Raw genomic sequence first — 10,877 nt, 5'->3', positions numbered from 1 at the left:
TAGCGATCGTAACAAACCAGCAAAAGATATATAATTTTTGACTAACCTTGATATGCTTCATCAGATGACAGTCCTATAACATCAGGTTATACATACACTTATGTTTTGTTCGAAAATGTGCATATTTAGAGCTGAAACCAGTGGTTATACATTGTGCTAATGTAACATATTTTTCCCACAACGTCCGGATATTTTTCTGACACTTTTTCTGACACACATATTCTGACCAAATAGCTATTCATAAACATAACTAAAAAATACATGTTGTATAGGAAATGATAGATACACTAGTTCTTAATGCAATCGCCGTGTTAGAATTCTAAAAATAACTTCATTACGACATCCAGCTTAGGTATAGCGAGAGAGTACCCAAACTCTGGGCGCAAACGACTAGTTCACATGTACGACAGATAAATGAAATAGCATCATAAAATGGGTCCTACTTTTGCTGATCTTTCATCAGAATGTTGTACAAGGGGTCCTTTGTCGGGAACAATTGTTGTTTGGTTTTAGAACGGCCTTTTTCCCTCTCGATTTAGCAAGCACACTTGCCAAGTGGCGCGAATCTCTCCATGTCAACAAACGGAAGAGAACGGAACACGGCAAAACTCCCGAAAAATTTTTCAATAATCTGATTAACCCTTTCATGCGTGAGTTCCAAATATCTCTAACGGTCGCCCCAGCGTGAGTTGTTTTATGCACGTGATGTTAGAACGTTCTCTCCAATTCCAGAATGTGATTGTTATGTAACAGTACATTTAATCTGCGCTGCCCTCAAACCAAAGCACGCCTTTGCCTGTTTTATTTGTCAATTTTAAATTATTTTCTAAACAGTTTTTTATTTTCTAACAACAGTTTGAAATGAGGTGTGTTCCGCCTCATTCATTCACATAAAAGTAGTCATTTTTACTTTTGCGGACCAATTAATTTTTTTGACATTTCTGACCCGGACAAAATTCCCCAAACACTTCTCAATTGTTTGTGCAGTTCAAGTCTGCAGACATTTACTCATCTGCCGTCCTGCATACACGTGTTCATATTTTCCACCTGTCGCCTGCATCGCAATCAAAGTTGTTTTCGTTACCAATAATAACTTTGGAAATGAGTGCGTTTCTATCAAAGTGCCTTATTACGTTATAATAGTTTCTGCATGTCGTGTTATGTCGTTTCTACTGTAGCATCATGTTTTTGTGTATATTCCTTATAACCGCGGACACGCGATGTAACGTTACTCATTTCATAACATGTATGGTGTTATACTCAATGCTTAGGTATCTAGCTACAGTCTTATTAGCTCTGGAAAACAATGCTAATTGCGTCACGGATGTATTAGCATGTGTTGTATGTTGAAGCTACCCTGGCCTTTTGACTCCCAAGTGGCACAGCGTCTCAGTGCTAGAGGCGTCACTACAGACACCCATCTTCAAATCCAGACTGCGTTTCTATCAAAGTAAGTGCCTAATTACGTTATAATAGTTTCTGTGTCGTGTTTTACCGTTTCTACTGTAGCTCACTGTGTGTATAGAGCATAATATATTTGTGTATATTCCTTATAACCGCGGACACGCTAGGTAACGTTATTCATGTTACTCACCTTTTATGGTGTTATATTCAATCGTGCTTATGTAGCTAGTTACATTATTCTATTAGCTCTGTAAAACAATGCTAAATGCGTCAGAAGTATTGGCATGTTGTATTTTGACGCTACCCTGGAAAAATATCTTATACCACTTGGTCGTTTTCTGAGTTCATTCCACAAAGCTGTTTATCATGTCGGCCTTATCCACTGCCCCCATTTTGAGGTAATAGTCAAGCACGCAGTCTGGTTTGATGTTTCTCTGTCTGGTTTGTTTCTCTCTCCCGTCAGGTGGTTCACCTTCCCTGTGGCCGACCTGGTTGCTGTATGGACAGTGGAGAGGACATGGACGTCTCGTTTGTCATGGCACTTTACTGCCAGCTGTTGACATCTCTTGTTTTGTATAACGGGTCATTTAGGATGGCAGTAGCGTTGATGATGAAATGCAGTCATAGCAGCAGAACTAGAAAGCAGTCTTGGGAAAAGAGGGTGGCAAAGAAGGGAGTTGCAAACATAGGATCTCTGCTCCAGTATTCTCTTAGGGAGTTCTTCTTTACTGTCACCAGGAATGTATACATTTCACTAATTGTGGTTGTCCCCCCACTCCTGGTGTAACAGTATAACTTTACGTCCGTCCCCTCGCCCATACCCGGGCGCGAACCAGGGACCCTCTGCACACATCAACAACAGTCACCCACGAAGCATCGTTACCCATCGCTCCACAAAAGCCGCGGCCCTTGCTGAGCAAGGGGAACCACTACTTCAAGGTTTCAGAGCAAGTGACGTAACTGATTGAAACGCTATTAGCGCGTACCCGCTAACTAGCTAGCCATTTCACATCCGTTACACTGGCTCTCTCTTACCCTGTAGCTCCAAGGCATAGCGATTGGTCTCTACTATGTCTCCCACCAGCTCCTCTGTCAGAAACAACTTGAAGCACTCTGCCTCAGATGGAAATGGCAAGGGGCGTTGCACTCCAGACTGGAACTCATCAACACAATCAGCAGGGCCAGGAGGGGTGAAATGGCTGGCAGCCTTCTAGCTACCACAGAACTCCTGTACTTCATCCACTGTCAGTCTGCCACCATCACCACCAGCATCTTCTAATGGAACTGGGACTTTGTCAGTGGACAAGGGGTCCTCAGATTCAGGGTTCTCAATGGCTACAAGGTTGGGGGGCAGCTCCTCACTGTCAGAATCTGATTCCTGACTTTCATACTCAGACTCAAAATCTCCAGAATTTCCACATTTGTGAGTTGTCTCCTTTTGAAAGTTATTGCTAATGCTACAGCTTAGCTCACTATCTACATACATAAACAACAACACTGAATGGTTTAGAGTGAGAGGGTACGTGGTTGACTGCCGGCACGCGCCACTTGTCTCAATAAATCACTATCAGAAAATGTTTTGTGTGGCAATTATTTGTGTATTTACTGTTTTATTCACATGTTTTCAATTCTATGTGACAAATCATGCATTCCGATTCTTGCACAGATTGTAATGGGCACATATGTGTGTAAAATGCTTTTTTGAAGGTTGTACTGATTATGATGAGCTAAGCTAATTCCAGCTGTGTAGCCATGTTTGTTGACATACAATGCATTCTGGGTTGTACGTAATCGTCTGTTTGACCAAAGATGTTATAACAAAAGGAGGTGAGTAAGAGTTCACTCATTTTTTGAGGACTTCCGGAAATGAAGGGTGGGATGTGAACGACAGTGATTGACACACCCCTTCAACATGCATACTATAAACAGACCAAACTCATCTTGTCTTCTCTTATTATCTTCGGTTTCTGTGAGGAACAAATGCATGGCTGCGCGCTGAAACTAATCGTCGGATTACTTTCGATTTCAAAAGTGTTTTACCTAATTATTTCGATCAATGGTGAGCTCACCCGTGATGTGATTAATTATACATAATAATTGCTATTAGCTAATTCATATTGTAGTTTATGTCAGCCGAGAGTTAGAAAATATTACTGCTTGTGTTGGGTCAATCTTTCCTCAGTTAGCGCTTGGACAAATGTAGCCTACATTTTTCCGGTTAGGATGATTGTGTTATACTATATATACTTCTGTGAATATCTGAACATTGCATCCCAAAATAAACTGCTCACATTCTGGACATAACTTTGTAAGGACTGTGTTTGTGTAAATAGTTTCTGAAAAAAGTGTGGCCAGCTCAAACGCTGATTGTTGCGTCATTCGAAACTGGCCGTTCTAAACGAGCGTTCTAAATGAGTGTTCTAATCACACGGGTGTGATCGTACGCTTCAGGGACCACTGTAGAACGATCACACCCGTGTGATGGTACGTGTGAAAGGGTTAAACTATATTGAAAAAACATACTTTACGATGATATGGTCACATGTATCAAATAAAATCAAAGCCGGAGATAGTAGTCGCCTATAACGACAGCTGTTCAGAAGGCAATTCCAGGTCCATCCTCGCGCTTTCCAGAAAACAGGAAATGGGTGACACGTCATTCCAAGAGGATTTATTCCACTTCAGACCAAGATAAACACTCCATTTCTTCTCTCACTGCCTCTTGACATCTAGGGGAAGGTGTATGACGTGCATGTATACTAATACGTATCATGCCCATTTATAGGCAGGACCTAGAACAGAGCATAGTTTTCAGACTTTCCACTTCCTGGTCAGGAAGTTTGTGCCAAATGAGTTCTGTTTTACTCACAGATATAATTCAAACGGTTTTAGAAACTAGAGAGGGTTTTCTATCCAATAGTAATAATAATATGCATATTGTACGAGCAAGAATTGAGTACGAGGCCGTTTGAAATGGGCACCTTTTATCTGGCTACTCAATACTGCCCCTGCAGCCCAAACAGGTTAACCTACAACCCAACACACCATCGGACAGTCAGACCGTACACCTGCACCCTAAAGACCACAGCTAAGATCTCTCTTATTCCCTTTCTCTCTTTCTCTTCCCGCTATGTTCCAGTGCTTTACTCTGCAACAGACTCTATTTTCCTAATGCATTGAAGTTCATTGGAGCTGGACTATTATTGCCCTGCCAGAACTAATTGGGTGGACATTTTAGTTAAAAGGGAGATTGCTTTAAAGTGTGTATTATTATTTGAACTGTGTTGAGGTGGGTTGTACTAAGGACATGTGGCTGAGAAGATTGTGGACATTTTTAAGGCCTTTGTGTATATGACCACCCCCACATTCATACCCTCTGCACTCCTCCACGGGAAGAGAATACAGATTATTGCAAATCCTCTGTTGATGACTGGGTTCTTTATTGTATGAAGTTGCTGTTTAGTTGCTCTGCCATTATTATTGTATGAGGTATGCTTGGTGGGGTTACCAAGAATTGTGGAAGGACTGTGCTGTGATGTGGGTTCTATAGGGTGTGTATTCTCTTTTCTCTCCGCTGGCTATCTGGTCAACAGGCTACACTCTAGGCAGTCTCTTCTGCTGATGTGTGTGGGGCTGGTAGTGGTACTCTCTCTGTTCTACTATTTTCCTTTCGGCATGGTTGATACCTGCCTGGCGCCCGAACAAAATCTTCTTTACCCCTCTCTAATTAATACCGCTACAAACTGACTAACAGGCCATATACAGTAGGTTATAAACACACAATAACGCACGTGACCCATGACTGTATCAATATTATAAAGATATTATAGTCCACATATAATATTATCTAATAATATATGATAATATACACCATTAAGCTGACACTTTAAGTGACTTAGTCACGCAACTTAGTCATGAGTAGCTTAACCTCTTTCTAAATATGTTGGAAAACAAATTACTTTATGTAATGAAACAAATCACTTTTAAATTATTCTCTAATTAAACATTACGGAATACACAAGTTTTATTGGTTAGAAATGCGTCACCTTGTCACGTTCCTGACCTATTTTCCTTGTTTTTGTATTTGTTTAGTATGGTCAGGGCGTGAGTTGGGGTGGGCATTCTATGTTATGTGTTTCTATGTTTAGGTTCATTGTCTATTAGCCTGATATGGTTCTCAATCAGGGACAGGTGTTTTACGTTTCCTCTGAGAACCATATTAAGGTAGGTTGTTCACACTGTTTGTTTGTGGGTGATTGTTGCTGTGTCTGTGTTTGTTACACCACACGGTACTGTCTCGTCTCGTTCATTTCGTTCATTCCTGTTCGTGCATTCTTCGTTTTATGTAGTTCTCATGTTCAGGTCTGTTTAACGTCGTTTGTTGTTTTGTAATTATCAAGTGTATTTTCGCGTCAGTGTTTGTCTTGTCGTTAATAAATTCATCATGTATTCATCACCCGCTGCGCCTTGGTCCACTCTCTCACCAAAAGACGACCGTTACACACCTAACTGTGATTGCGCCCGGGTGCATCTTGTTACTGTTTATATATTTCCAGTGTTTCCCAGTGGCCAGAAGATTCCCATTATTTGTAAAGGTTGGCCTGCCTTGAGAGGACAAGGGAAGTGAAGGTGACTTATACCAAACTTCCAGTAATGGCAGTCTGGTAGTTGAATCGTAAGTATGGCTAAAGTATGACCTCCAGCCAGGATCAGCTCTCCTCCCTAGGCACATCTCCCTAAACCTTTGTATGTATTTCTGTTTCTAATTTAAAGTGAATGTTAATAAGTATATATTGGTGATAGGATCATTGTGTGAGCGTTAGCGTTGAAGATTGTGTGATATTATTGCGGAACGCTCTCATAGTGATTATAGAGATGTGACCGTCTAATATTGGTGCTGAAAGATAACGGTGATTCAGAATATAAATCTGCTGTCTTTGAAATCTATCTCAGGCAGATACAACTAATTGCATTAGGCTGTAGCAAGGGCTTTGTGATTCATTGGCCAGTCAATTCAGGTGCGATAATGCCAGGCTGGATAAAAATGCTTTCATTCTGTTCACTTGGAAATGAATTATGAAACATGGCATCACTTTGTACTTCCATAATAACTGCTATGTAATTACAGTCTAGCGGTATTGGTTATTAGATAACAGCACAACTCCAGCCAACATGTTTCAGAACAATGTTGATGCAGCATTTATTACTGTGTAGTAGTTCAATAGGTTTGAGGGCAGCTTGATGCAGTGTAACTAGATACACAATTATTACAAGCCAGCTGGCTTACGATACTACACTTCTTCTGAAAGACGCTAGTCAGATTCCCAGATCGATCAATGTGATAGAATCCGTTTCCAAAGCGTCTGGTCTATATCTTAACATGAATAAATGTGAACTCATGGCTGTCAAAGATTGTGTGACACCCTCATATTATTGTATTCCAGTGAAAGAGGAACTTACATATTTAGGCATAACCATTACTAAGGATCAGAAGTCTAGAAGCTTACAAAATTTTAACCCTCATATTTAAAAAGAAAAACAATAATATATGGCGCTCTATCTTTATATCTTGACGGTAAAATAAGCAAGGAGATAGACCAGATGCTTTTCAACGTTCTGTGGAGAAACCATACCTATTACATTAGGAAAAATGTTACAATGACCTACTTATTAACAAAATGAAAGAAGTTTCTTTAAAAATTATTCATAAATATTATCCTGCCAACCACTATATGAAAAAGTAAAAAAAACAACATAAATTCTAATTGTACCTTTTGTAATGACCACCCAGAAACAGAGTTGCATCTTTTTTGGCATTGTATTCATGTAAGGAATCTGTGGTAAGACATCAGTAGATTTATAATTGAACACATTTATGAAGATTTTACTTGATAGAAATAAGTTTAAACAATTTTATGTAATTCATTTCATTACTCTTTTGGCCAAATTTCATATTCATAAATGTAAATTTACAAACAAAACACCAAATTTTATTACCTTGCAAAAATAAATGTAACTATATTTTAATACAATTAAATACTCTGCCAACAAAAAAGCTGTTAGAATTATAAATGTGTGTGTGTTCCTTAAGGTCCTTGTGTAATGTGATATTATACCCCCTAGCCCAAATGTCCTTTGCATATTCTTTAAATATACTTGTGTTCCCCATGTATTCTTTGTATTGATTTGTTGTTAGTAAAAAAAGATACAATATACAATTTTTAAATTTTTTATTTAAGAAATAAGAGTGCCCTGCATCGGGATATGAGATACCTTGCATACACACTAAGTACACGCCTTCATTATAATGCGCGTAAACTTGCTTACTACAATCCTAAAATATATAGTGCCTTCAGAAAGTATTCATACCCCTTAAGTATTATTACACATTTTGTTGTTACAGACTGAATTCAAAATGGATTACATAGATTTTTTTTTATTGAATGGAGCTGGAGCGCACCAAATTCAAATTACAAAATTGTAATATTAAACATTCATGAACATACAGGTGTCCAACATCCTTTTAAAGCTTAACTTCTTGTTAATCCAACCGCGTTGTCAGATTTCAAAATGGCATACCATGCGATTATCTAAGGACAGCGCCCCACACCAAAATACTTTTCCAAACCAGCACAGGCGTAACAAATAGCGATAAAATAAATCACTTACCGTTGATGATCTTCCTCTGTTTGTAATCCCAAAGGGTCCCAGCTACACAACAAATGGTTGTTTTGTTCGATAAAGTCCTTCTTTATATCCCAAAAATGTCTGTTAAGTTGGTGCACTTGATTCAGTAATCCACTCATTCAACATGCATACAAACAAATCCAAAGAGTTACCAGTAAAGTTCGTCCAAACAAGACAAACAATGTTTCTAATTAATCCACATGTACTCTAATATCTAAATAAACAATATAATTTAAGACGGAGAATAGTATGTTCAATTGGTAAGATAAATAACGCGCAACAAGACTACATTTCTAATGAGAAACACCTTGGAAAGACTACAACTACTTTCTCTTTTTTCAAAAAACAAGCCTGAAACCCTTTCTAAAGACGGTTGACATCTAGTGGAAGCCATAGGAACTACAATCTGGGAGCTATTTATTTGTATATCCCATAGACAAGCATTGAAATGGACTGTGACCTCAAAAAAACATTTTCCGGATGGATTCTCCTCTGGTTTTCGCCTGCCATATCACATTATTTTAACAGTTCTGGAAACATCAGAGTGTTTTCTATCCAACCAATTATATGCATATCCTAGCTTCTGGGCCTGAGTAACAGGAAGTTTACTTTGGGCACGTCATTCATCCAAACTTCCGAACACTGCCCCCTAGCCCTAAGAGTTAAACACTATTATTGTATAGATTCCATGCAATTTATTATGTGACTTGTTAAGCACATTTGTAGTACTGAATTTATTTAGGCTTGCGTTAACAAAGGGGTTGAAAACTTATTAACTCAAGACATTTTGTAAAATAAAAAAATTATCCACTTTGACATGATGGGGTATTGTGTGTAGGCAAGTGACACAATCTCAATTTAATCCAAGTCAAGGGGTGTGAATACTTTCTGACGGCACTGTAGTATACTCCTAAAATATTGCCTAACCTTATGCTTATGATCACTACAGCGAGAATGAAAGATTACTGAAATAATTTATAGATACAGTGAGCTCCAAAAAGTATTGGGACAGGGAACATTTTTGTTGTTTTTTTAGCTCTGTACTCCAACATTTTGGATTTGAAATGACTCAATGGCTATGAAGTTAAACTGCAGACTGTCAGCAGTTTTGAGGGAATTTTCATCCATATCTGGTGAATCGTTTAGAAATTACAACACCTTTTATTCATAGTCCCCCCATTTTTAGGGGACCAAATTTGGGACAAATTCACTTATACTGTATGTGTATTAAAGTAGTAAAAAGTTTAGTGTTTGGTCCCATATTCATAGCGCTTAATTAATAAGTACATCAAGCGTGTGACGATACACATTTGTTGGATGTATTTGCTGTTTGTTTTGGTTGTGTTTTGCCATATAGAAATTAAAGGTAAATAATATATTGTGTCATTTTTGAGTCAGTTTTATTGTAAATGAGAATAGAATATGTGGATGCACCATGATTACGGATAGTCCTGAATGAATTGTGAATAATGATGAGTGAGAATGTTAGACACACAAATATCATACCCCCAATACCATAACATGGGAGGTTAGCATTTTTTTTAGGTGTATGATATTTGTGCTTCTAACTTTCTCACTCATCATTATTCATGATTCATTCAGGGCTATGTAGTGTTGGTTTTACATTACGCTTTACATTACCCTGGTTTTTATTGGTTCTTCATTCTGCTGTTTTGGGTGATTGGTATAGGTTATCCCGCTCACTGCTTGTAGGTAATTTTATATATTGATGCTTTGCTTGGGCAGTGAGCTACCCTGAAGGGGCATAAACTATATAGCCAGGACTTGCATTATTCATTATTTAATGAATGGTTAAACAATTTTCCAGGTGGTGTTTCCTTTCAGAAATTACCTGACGAAGATCCGTTTCGGATCGAAACCTTGTCAATAAAGCAGTGAATTGGGAGCTTTAACAGTGTGTGGGCCTTCTCGTTCTATACTAGTATTCTTTATTAGCCCAGCACCTCTTTTTTTAAGGATGTGCATTTGACCACAAACTTTTGTTTCTGAAGTAAAGCAAAGCCAGTTCGTTCAGAAAGGAAATCTGAGTGCCCGCCTCAGCTGATGCATCAACTGAGATTACGCCAATGAGATGCTAGTGACAATGACGCCTGCCTTATTTGGTGGTCTATTTAAGATGTCCGGTTCTGCTCACACATCCTGCTGCTGTTTGCAGCTACTGCTAGCATGCTTTTGCTTTATTTGAGTTGGTAGAGAGCTGCAGCGCATTGTGCTCTCAGCTCTTTCAATCTGGCTTTCACAAACATCATCAGAAATCCGAAGCTGGATATAATCTGCCTCCATTATATTTCTCGCTCATACTTATCCTGTGATGTGACAATTGTTGGTCTTCGGGTCATCCCCGGTAATGCCATCTCACCCACTTATTCAATCATCATAATTTCACAGCATACACAGCATGTGAATAATCAATAAAACACACACAAACACATACTGTATGCAAACAGCATACACACAGAGAATGCACAATAGAATCCACAAACACCCTTTGCATCATTGTACAGGCTGCTTATGAGTAAAATTCATGTGGAGGCCCATAGTATGTGGAGGCACATATTATACTATGGTATATAAATACTGTAGTATTCGATGTAGTGTTTGTGCATGTTGACCTGAGGTCAGCCATCAACAGTAAATGCGTCATACCGCCTCACACTGAATTACGGCATTCAGAATGCAGTCTACACATTCATTCAAGTGAAGGATAGTATGTCTTCGAATTCTATCACTAGGTAATGTGGATGTTTAATTTGGATGTTTATACA

Source organism: Salvelinus namaycush, chromosome 37, assembly GCF_016432855.1.
Source record: "Salvelinus namaycush isolate Seneca chromosome 37, SaNama_1.0, whole genome shotgun sequence".
In the NCBI taxonomy this organism is placed as follows: domain Eukaryota; kingdom Metazoa; phylum Chordata; class Actinopteri; order Salmoniformes; family Salmonidae; genus Salvelinus; species Salvelinus namaycush.
The sequence above is the reverse complement of the archived record's forward strand: the minus strand, read 5'-3'. Positions refer to the sequence as shown.